The sequence below is a fragment of the Mixophyes fleayi genome, chromosome 9 (genome assembly GCF_038048845.1).
Source record: "Mixophyes fleayi isolate aMixFle1 chromosome 9, aMixFle1.hap1, whole genome shotgun sequence".
In the NCBI taxonomy this organism is placed as follows: Eukaryota; Metazoa; Chordata; class Amphibia; order Anura; family Limnodynastidae; genus Mixophyes; species Mixophyes fleayi.
The window spans coordinates 22,475,409-22,486,332 of record NC_134410.1 but is presented as its reverse complement, the minus strand read 5'-3'; the positions used below and the strand labels follow the sequence as shown (position 1 = coordinate 22,486,332).

The window sequence follows — 10,924 nt, the reverse complement described above, 5'->3', positions numbered from 1 at the left end:
TTTATACTCTATAGTCTATACAGACAGAGGAGACTACACCTCCCAACATGAACTGTCCACAGGACACAATCTATTATATTATATGTAGATAAAGGGCACTACACCCACTAGCATGACCTGATCACTGGACATGATCTAATACAATTCTAGTACATTATATACAGACATAGGACTCTACACCCCCAACATGGCATAATCATTTGTCATAATCATGTTTCCTATGTTGATCCTAATTCAACTCTGTTATACTCTACACATACATAAAACAGCACATCTCACAGCATGACTTAACTACTTGTGATGATCATAGTACAACTCTATTATAGTCTATACAGACATAGAACACTACAACTCCCAGCATGACATAACTTTGCCATGATCATGTTGTCTGTGTTGATTGGTATTTGCGATCTCCATCACCAGGCTGATGAATAACTAACAGTTGCTGTCTTGTCAGATTGATACACAATAATTTCAGCATTAGAGCTTGCATTACATTACATTGTAAGAACTGTAAATTCCCTGTGCGCGTACTGCGGAGTAATGTGTCACACTGGGGGATGAGGTGCATTACAACTAAATGATGTTAAGCAAGGACACTTAGTAAATGTCGCACATCTGTCCAGAGGGGAATACGATGCCTGACATGTGGATTACAAGGGATTAAACAGAGTGGATTTGTATGTGCAAGATTAACCCTCTAGGGGTTTGCAGGGGTTTTCTAATCTAACAATTTATGTGTTTGAGTTGCATTGCACCTATATGTGCACAGCAGGACTATACACACTGGGAGCATTGTGCTGTCATACATGCAGTAAGTATATTACAGAGCGGCACATGGGGTCTCTTGTTCCATGCAGGACCCCGCAGTGTGTCTGTCAGCAGCAGCCTTGCAGTGTGGAGTAGAAGGGGTTACAGAGCGCAGGCACAGCATCCTCCGCTCCCTCCCTCCTTCCCTAGCAGAGAATCAGAGGCAGTGAGATAGGAGGACAGAGCACACAGCCGCTCCGAGTATCCAGGTATGTGATATGGATCCGCACCGAGGTGAGGGGGGCTGGGGGGTTGTCTGGGGTCTGGGTAGGACTCTCACCTCAGTACCGGGGCTAGACTATGTTTTCTTCATTGGTACATTGGAAAATCCTTTTGTCCTACACTTCTTGACTTGACTCTTATAACTAACATTTCTTATTCCAACTCTTATATCCTACACTTGTATACCTGCTCCATAAATCCTACACTGCAAAACGTGAAGCCTGTGACCTGCAATTATATACCTAACCCCTATATGCCAAACTTTTATCCCAGCTCCTATATCCTACACTTATACATCTAACTCCTATAAACCACACTTTATCCCAGCTCCTATATCCTACACTTATACATCTAACCCCTATATTCTACACTTTATCCCAGCTCTTATATCCTACACTTATACATCTAACCCCTATATTCTACACTTTATCCCAGCTCTTATATCCTACACTTATACATCTAACCCCTATATTCTACACTTTATCCCAGCTCTTATATCCTACACTTATACATCTAACCCCTATATTCTACACTTTATCCCAGCTCCTATATCCTACACTTATACATCTAACCCCTATATTCTACACTTTATCCCAGCTCCTATATCCTACACTTATACATCTAACCCCTATATTCTACACTTTATCCCAGCTCCTATATCCTACACTTATACATCTAACTCCTATAAGCCACACTTTATCCCAGCTCCTATATCCTACACTTATACATCTAACCCCTATATTCTACACTTTTATCCCAACACCTAGATCCTACACATCTACATTTGACCCCTCTAGTATTCCCTTCTTAATCCCATTCTTACATCCTACACTTTTACGTCTGATTCATGTAATATTCACTCCTTAATCCCAATCCTACACCCTACGATTCTATATATGCCCCCGTAATATTCACTTCATAATCCCATACCTATATCCTAAACTACACCTTACCACTATAATATTGATTTCTTAATCCCACTCTTACACTTTATCCTTCTTTACCTGACCCCTATATTCTACGCTTTTATCCCAGTACCTACATACTACACATCTACACCAGGACCCTATAATAATAATTGATTCTTAATCTCACTCTTACATCCCACACTTCCATACCAGTCCCCTGTAATATTCACTTCTTAATCCCACTTGTACATCCTACACTTCTATACATTTTCCTAGGACCCCAAAGCAAGTAGTTGACAATCACTACAAACCAGATTCTAGGACACCACTTGGAATCCCAACTCTGCACCTCTGACCTACACATCTATACCTGACCCTATATCCAGCCTTACTCCTATAATCTATCATTTTTAAACCTCTCCATAAATCCAATGTTTCTTACCGTGACATCTATATTGAATATTTCTTAACTCTATATCTTACATAACTCTAAATCCTCTTCATAAACGTGACTATATTTTCCATCTATACCTGATTGCTATAGCCAACACATCTATATCTGAACCCTATCTCCTACAATTGACCCCTATGTCCTATACTTGTATAAAAGACACCTATAATTTTTATACCCAATTATTAGATTGAACAATTCCATACCACGCCACATATCATGTATCTGACTAAAAGGGGTTTATCAGTCTTTGTGTCGGTGCTGTGGAGCTTACACTTATTTCTGTCACCTGGGACAGAGAGAGAAATAATTGTCTTGTCCAAGGTCACAAGGAGCTGGCAGTAGAATATGAATTGTGGTCTTCAGCGAGACTGCCACAGTCATTGTTATACAGCTGTGTTCTTAACCACTGAGTCACATATCTCCTATATTACTAACTAACACCATACAAATATAGAACACCATATAAAAAATACTTTACAATTCTATATAATATAGCCCATTTAGTCATGTGTGTTACAGTCAACAACTCTTACACACTACACTCTCATATCTGTCTGTATTATATAATGTATATATCAATCTGCATTACACAGATTTACAGAGTGTTTGTAAGAGGACAGTAAGGGTGTTATTATACAGCGTTATTATATCTCAACTTTCTTATGTTTCACCTGTGTCTCACCTTCTCTTATCTTCTGTTCCCTTCACTGAGTGTCTCCTCAACCCCTCCCCCCTAACAATCACTGAGTGTGTCTCCTCATCCCCTCTCCCTCGTTACCGAGTGTTTTCTTAATCATCTCTCGCTAAGTGTCTCCACATCACCGAGTGTGCCTCCTCGTCTCCTTACTGAGTGCTTTCTTAATCCTATCTCACTTAATCCTTTGTCTCCTCGTCAACCTTCCCCATCACTAAGTGTGTCTCTACACTCCCTTCTTCATCATTGAGTCAGTCTCCTCATCCCCTTCCCAATCACTAAGTGTGTCTCTTCTCCCCCTCCCCATCACTGAGTGAGTCTCACTCATCAGCCTTCCCAATCACTAAGTGTGTGTCTTCACCCCCTCCCCATCACTGAGTGAGACTCACTCATCAGCCTTCCCAATCACTAAGTGTGTGTCTTCACCCCCTCCCCATCACTGAGTGAGACTCACTCATCAGCCTTCCCAATCACTAAGTGTGTCTCTTCACCTCCTTCCCCATCACTGAGTGAGTCTCACTCATCAGCCTTCCCAATCACTAAGTGTGTTTCTTCACCCCTTCCCCATCACTGAGTGAGTCTCACTCATCAGCCTTGCCCATAACTGAGTGTATCTCTTCACTCACCTCCCCATCATTAAGTAAGTCTCCTCATTCCCCTCCCATAACTGTGCATACTCATCCTCTCACCACTCTTACTGAGTGTGTCTGCTCAATTCTCCCTGAATGTCTCTTCATACTCCTCCTTACTGAGTGTGTCTCCTTATCCTCCCTGGATGTCTCTTCATACTCCTCCTTACTGAGTATCTTCTCAATCCTCCCTGGATGTCTCTTCATACTCCTCCTTACTGAGTATCTTCTCAATCCTCCCTGGATGTCTCTTCATACTCCTCCTTACTGAGTATCTTCTCAATCCTCCCTGGATGTCTCTTCATACTCCTCCTTACTGAGTGTGTCTCCTTATCCTCCCTGGATGTCTCTTCATACTCCTCCTTACTGAGTATCTTCTCAATCCTCCCTGAATGTCTCTTCATACTCCTCCTTACTGAGTATCTTCTCAATCCTCCCTGGATGTCTCTTCATACTCCTCCTTACTGAGTGTGTCTCCTTATCCTCCCTGGATGTCTCTTCATACTCCTCCTTACTGAGTATCTTCTCAATCCTCCCTGAATGTCTCTTCATACTCCTCCTTACTGAGTGTGTCTCCTTATCCTCCCTGAATGTCTCTTCATACTCCTCCTTACTGAGTATCTTCTCAATCCTCCCTGGATGTCTCTTCATACTCCTCCTTACTGAGTATCTTCTCAATGCTCCCTGGATGTCTCCTCATACTCCTCCTTACTGAGTAAGTCTTCTCAATCCTCCCTGGATGTCTCCTCATACTCCTCCTTACTGAGTGTGTCTTCTCAATCCTCCCTGGATGTCTCCTCATACTCCTCCTTACTGAGTGTGTCTTCTCAATCCTCCCTGGATGTCTCCTCATACTCCTCCTTACTGAGTGTCTTCTCAATCCTCCCTGGATGTCTCCTCATACTCCTTCTTCCTGAGTGTGTCTCCTCATCTCCTCACCCTCGTTACTGAGTGTTTTCTTAATCATCTCTCGCTAAGTGTCTCCACATCACTGAGTGAGTCTCCTTATCCCCTTCCCCATAACTGAGTGTATCTCTTCACTCACCTCCCCATCATTAAGTAAGTCTCCTCACCCCCTCTCATAACTGAGTGTATCTCTTCACTCACCTCCCCATCATTAAGTAAGTCTCCTCACCCCCTCTCATAACTGAGTGTGTCTTTTCACCCCCCCTTCCCATCATTGAGTGAGTCTCCTCATCCCCTCCCCATAACTGAGTGTGCATACTCATCCTCTCACCACTCTTACTGAGTGTATCTTCTCAGTCCTCCCTGGATGTCTCCTCATACTCCTCCTTACTGAGTGTGTCTTCTCAATCCTCCCTGGATGTCTCATACCTTGCACTATGTGCCTGATCATACATACCCTTCACTGAGTGTGTCCTCATACCTACCTAATCTGACACACCTCCACCAATATTGCCATATTCAGACTCCCCCAAAAGAGACCATGCACTATTAGGTAAATATATAGTATTACTGTACAAGATCTAAGGGCCTATTTCCCAACAGGCCCATTACTCTGGTGATAAGTAGGATTTTAAAGAATCCCTAATCGCCACAATTTAACAAACATAAATTGCCCAGGCAGGTACGCGACATCCACTGCAATGGTCCAGAGCTGTCAGGCTTAACTTAGAGTTTCTGCCGGTGTATGCATGTGTAAGCCACAAGTCATTGAATCAAACCACTGGCAGGGGTTAGTGCTAGCAGTGCTATCGCCTGCTATGACCCTTTCTTGCATAGGATGAAGCGAAAAATGCTGCATTGCCAGCAAAGGCACCGATTACAACATGAAATCCTGATTTGACTGTACAACCTCCAGTTATGTGCGATTGGAGTGAAGCAATTGTATTTTATGGTTTCTATAGGCTGCAGAGCTAGCAGTCTGTAAGATGACATTTTGCAAGCTCAGGAAATACATCATGTACTTGATATTAGACAAGATAGCTCCTGGTAACAGAAAACTACCATCTGCCGATACATCTGTTCCCTATCCGTAGCACCTGTCACCCTTCACTCAGGTGTGACATCGCACTGAGGAACAAATGCACCAATTGTCTTATTATAGGGTGTCAGTTGTCACATTCTCTTCTGTCTCCATATTTCTCTTTCTGTCTCCTACAAATATAATTTTCTGAGTACTTATCCCATCTCTCTTCACCTCGCCCCATCATTCTTGCACTTTCTGTCTCCACCCCCTGTCACTCTCTATGCTAATCACTCTAATTTAATTTCTACCACCTCTTTTCAAGAAACCCTTCTCGCAATAATGCACTATGAGTGTCGCACACATCGCCTGGACTGCTACTGCCTGGGATCAGTGGTCACCAGGGCCATAACTAGGTCCGTACGACAGGGGCGCAACGCTGAAGGGGGGCACAATTTAGGAATCTTTTAGGTTAATTTGGTTAAAATTGAGTGCTAGGTGGGCGGCATTTGTCTTTCTTGCCCCAGGCAGTAGAATTCTAAGTTACGGCTCTGGTGGTCACCCCCCCCCCCCCCCCCTTTCCCCATCTAAATGTCATATTTTATTCTGAGTTAATGAGATTTTGGCTATATAAACCCTTTTTTGCTCACTTTGAAAAGAAACATGTACACAATTTTAAGTCATACCCCTGTAATCATTTGTGAGTCACTTATAAAAATAATTGTTTTTTTCTTGGAACCTTTTGGTTGAAAACCAGCACTTTTGGATGCTGTTCTGGCACATCCCCTTGTCTGCAGGAGGATCCGGCCAACTTTAAGTGAGATTACAAAGAAGCTGTTTAGATATTGTAACACTTCACCCTGGAACATAGTAAATTGTTAATGCTGCAGGAAATCTGATACTTTTAAGTGGTGTTATTCATTCATTAGACAACACAAATAATTATTATTATTATTATTATTATTATTATTATTATTAATATTATCATTATTATTATTATTAGCAATTACCAAATTATCTCTTTATTGATTCAGGAAATTGAATAAGGAAAAAAGTAAAATTCCCCTGTAATTGTACCACCAAAGGCGAAGGGTTACTGTATTTTGAAAGTTTGTGGTTTGACTACATGTGTATTATAGTTATTTGAAATTGTGGAATAAAAATTTGCAGGGGGGGAGAGTTTCTGCTTTTGTGATGAATGACATAAGAGCACATGATGTTCTATTGAAGTAGTTGCAGTAAAAAAAGATTTCAAGTGCCCCAGAAATGCTTTGTTATGCAATTATTTCTCATTTTATTAGAGTCCACATTTTTAATCTTCTGGCATACCCTACCTAATGCCCGTGTCACAATGTGCAAAAGAGAGTTCGGAGACAGATTAATTAGAGCTCTTGTGGTTTAAAATAATGAAGGCCTCTGCCAGTGTAGTTCCTTTAAGTGCCATGTCACATGTAGAAAAATCACTTTTGTCAAAATTCAAGACATTAGCAATAAATGGACAAAGGCAGTTTGGTTTCTGTCTCTATAGGCCCCCCCTCCAGTTGTAGAAAACACAAAAAAAATCAGCCGTTGTAGACTGTACAATATTATTTGAAATGGACAAAGGCAGTTTGGGGTCAGTCTGTGTATGACACCCTACCCATAATGAGAAATTGCCAAAACAGCAACCTTTCAAGATGGAACGTGATATGGAAATGCCCCAAGTCCCTTTCCTCTTTGGGGTTAGATTGAACCCTAGACTTAAATAGAAAGTTTTAAAAAGATGTTATCTTCATCCTCACCCTCATCAGTGTGTACGTCATCATCACAGACTATCAATTCATCGCCGCTTGAATCCGCCATTAGAGAACAGTCAGTGCTTGGATGTCTTTGATGGTGAAGGCCTTCCTCGTGGAAGATGTAGTTCATTTTTATAAACATAATTTTCTCCACATTTTTTGGGAGTAACCTTTTACGGCGATCACTGACTAAGTTCCCGGCTGTACTGAATACTCGTTCAGAGTACACACTGGATCGTGGGCAGCTTAGGTATTGCAAAGCAAGTTTGTACATGGGTTTCCAAATGGCCTGCTTTTCCTCCCAGTAAGGAAAGGGACTGTCTGACATTTCCATATCAATTACCTCTTGAAAATAATCCTCCACCATCCTTTGCATGTTTATACTCATATTGGATGGAGTTATGGGCAAGGTGACACATTTTTTAGAAAAATCCTTCAAACCAGCCCAGATGTTAAATTGTTCTGGTCTGCCCCCCTGCGTCTTCCCTGCTTCTTTTTTGGAAATTTAATTTTTTACGAGCAGCAGCAGCTTGAGAAAGTGAAGGAAGACACGTAGTCAAGCCGAGGCCCAGTTCAGCGGCCAACTTTCTGAGCAATAGCTCCTTGCAAAAGTTCACATCTCGCTCATTTACAAGTAAAGACTCAATGTAGGTCTTAAACCTTGGATCAAACACAGTGGCCAAAACGTAGTGATCCGAGTTCAAGATCACAATAACTCGAGGATCATTATGAAGCGAATAAAGTACTTGATCGACAAGGCCAACATACTTTGCTGAATTGCTTGCTTTCAGCTCCTCCTTCAGTTTCTCAAGCTGCTTTTCCAATAGTCTAATTAAAGGAATGACTTGGCTCAAACTAGCAGAGTCTGCACTCACCTCACACGTCACAACTTCAAATGGTTTCAGCACCTTGCACAGCACTGAAAGGATTCCCCACTGTGCAAGACTGAAATACATCCCCCTCCTTTCCCAATGTCATGGCTTGTACAATATGCTTGGATGGCTTTGCGCTGTTCCTCCATCCTCTGAAGCATGTACAGGGTGTATTCCACCTAGTTACCACCTCTTGCTTAAGTTGGTTGTAGTTGAATAGAAAAAAAGCAGCCTGCATAGACTGTGGAATTAGAAAGTAAAAATGAATGGACCACAGTAGTTTGGTGGCTATCTATGTCCCCCCCCCTGCCCTCCACTTGTAGTTGAATAGAAAAAAAGCAGCCTGCATAGACTGTAGAATTAGAAAGTAAAAATAAATGGACCACGGTAGTTTGGTATCTGTCTGCATCAGACCCCCTCTCCACTAGGAGTAAAATAGAAAACTATTCAGCCGTTATAGACTCTAGAATATAAATAGAAATTGAGAAAGGCAATTTGGTATCTGTCTGCATCATAATCATCAACATCATCATTAGTGCCCTCGTCGCCTACACAAATCTCCCCCTCATCCTCTTCTAATTCCAAAGTGGCATCCTCAATTGGTGTATCACCGGCTGCACTGGGGCTGTTCAGGTACACATCAGCAGAACTGCTGAAAGGGCCCTTCTTCATGGGTACACTAACAGAATACTCACGATTAGACATCCCACTGTTGGATGGACTCTCCACAGGGATTGGTGTCATTTCTGATTCAGAGTAAACATTATCCTCTACTGCCTTACTGTTATCTTGCAGCTCGGCTTTGACGCGTAACAGTAGTTGTGCACCACTCGTAGGCTCGGTAACATTTTTGGATCTGCCACTAATAGAGAAAGGCAAAGGCCTCATTCTCTCTTTGCCACTGCGTCTGTAGAATGGCATGTTGGCAATTTTTTTTTTATCGTCAGTTAACTTTTCCTCAGTTAGACTTAAAATATTTTGGCGTGTGTTTTTTTGGATGATTTCAAAAGACGGTGTAGTTTGACATCACCTTTCCCAGATGACGTACTGGGAACACTACCATCAGGACTGGTGACAGAACCTGATTGCTCATTTTGCTCATATGTGGACTGCTTTGAATTCATTCTGAGCCCAAAGCACTTGTAGTGCTACAAATTATTTTTGACACTGCTGCAATATAGTTCTTTTTTCACAGCCAGATAAATTTCTGCAAAACAATGGGGGACACCCCAAAAGCAAATGGAAGTGCTAAATATATAAATATATTTCTTATTAATGTGCTGTAATATAGTTCTTTTTTCACATCCAGATAAATTTCTGCAAAACAATGGGGGACACCCCAATAGCAAATGGAAGTTCTAAATATATAAATATATTTCCTATTAATGTGCTGCAATATAGTTCTTTTTTCACAGCCAGAAATATTTATGCCAAATAATGGGGGACACCCAAAAAGCACTTTGAGTGCCAAATATTGAAAAAAAAAAAAAGACTCCTCTATCATCCTCCTCTTCTCTATCGATTGTTAGCACAATTGGAATCAGAATTGTATTGTCTGACGCTGCTCTAATCAGCCTGTGACTACACCCTGCTCTCTCCCTCTGTCAAATGGCGATGGATTGCTGTGGAGGCGTGTATTTATTATTTTCAAGTATCGCGAGAACCGAGCCCCGAGATCCGACGACGTCACGATGACGTTCGGCCTCGATTTGGATTCCAAGCGGGCGGATAGGATAGGCAAAGTTCGGGTGGGTTCGGTTCTCGGGGAACCGGACCCTCCCATCTCTAGAAAATATACCCCTAAGTCTTGCTTTTGATTACATGTGTTGTCAGTGACGTGTTTTAAATATATATGTATAGTATATGCTTTGTACTGTTCCTGGAGTATAAAAATATTATAAGACATACAATATATACCTTATTTTCCATAACATACATGTTTTTAATTTGTACCCCTTTAATCATTTATAAAAAATAATTTCTTCTTAGTACCTTTTGATTGAAATACAGCACTTTTGGATGCTGTTTTAGCACATCCCCTTGTCTGCAGGAGGATCCAGTCAACCTTTATTAAGTGAGCTTGCAAAGAATCTATTTAGATATTTTAGCACTTCACTTTGGAACACAGTAAATTCCACAGTTTGTCTGTACACTCAGTTTTTCGGTTTCTATCTTATGGTTGCCATGTTTTCTGGAAAAAATACCAGTCGTCCTGACCTGTTTCTGGTTTGTTTCTGCCCTATTTATAACACTGGCACTGAGTGCCAAATTTACCCACCTGGTGATAACCCTATCCTGGCTGTGTGCTTTGTATGTCTGTGTTTTCCTCTTGTCTGTCATTGCAATACACATTGATTATCATGATACATTTTAAAAACGCCTTAAGGCATAAACGTTTCAAAGACCAAACATGTTGAGCCTTAAGGGTGTCGTTTAATCACCATTACTGCAATAAGGTTCTCAGGAACTGACTTTCCATTCATATCAACAGAAGGCACTTAGGAGTTAGGTGATCACATACAATAATAATAGGTTTTGCAATGTAATGGGATTGTTATTGATTGTCCAGCACTGGGAGCGTAATAATGAGACATGGCAGAAATGTAGACGTGAGGCACTGCCGTCCTGCT

General features: G+C 41.4%; 1 protein-coding gene across 2 annotated transcripts in view; it reads left to right on the top strand.

Moving 5' to 3' along the window:
* The first annotated feature begins 853 nt into the window (after positions 1-853).
* Positions 854-10,924, top strand: part of TMEM91 (transmembrane protein 91) — a 36,126-nt gene continuing 26,055 nt past the window's right edge. Inside the window, exon 1 of one of the 2 annotated variants that reach the window (XM_075186912.1) lies at positions 854-1,019. The gene's annotated coding sequence lies outside the window, so the exon portion shown is untranslated. Of the gene's footprint in view, positions 1,045-10,924 lie in introns of both variants that reach the window. The other variant, XM_075186913.1, reaches the window with a different exon arrangement.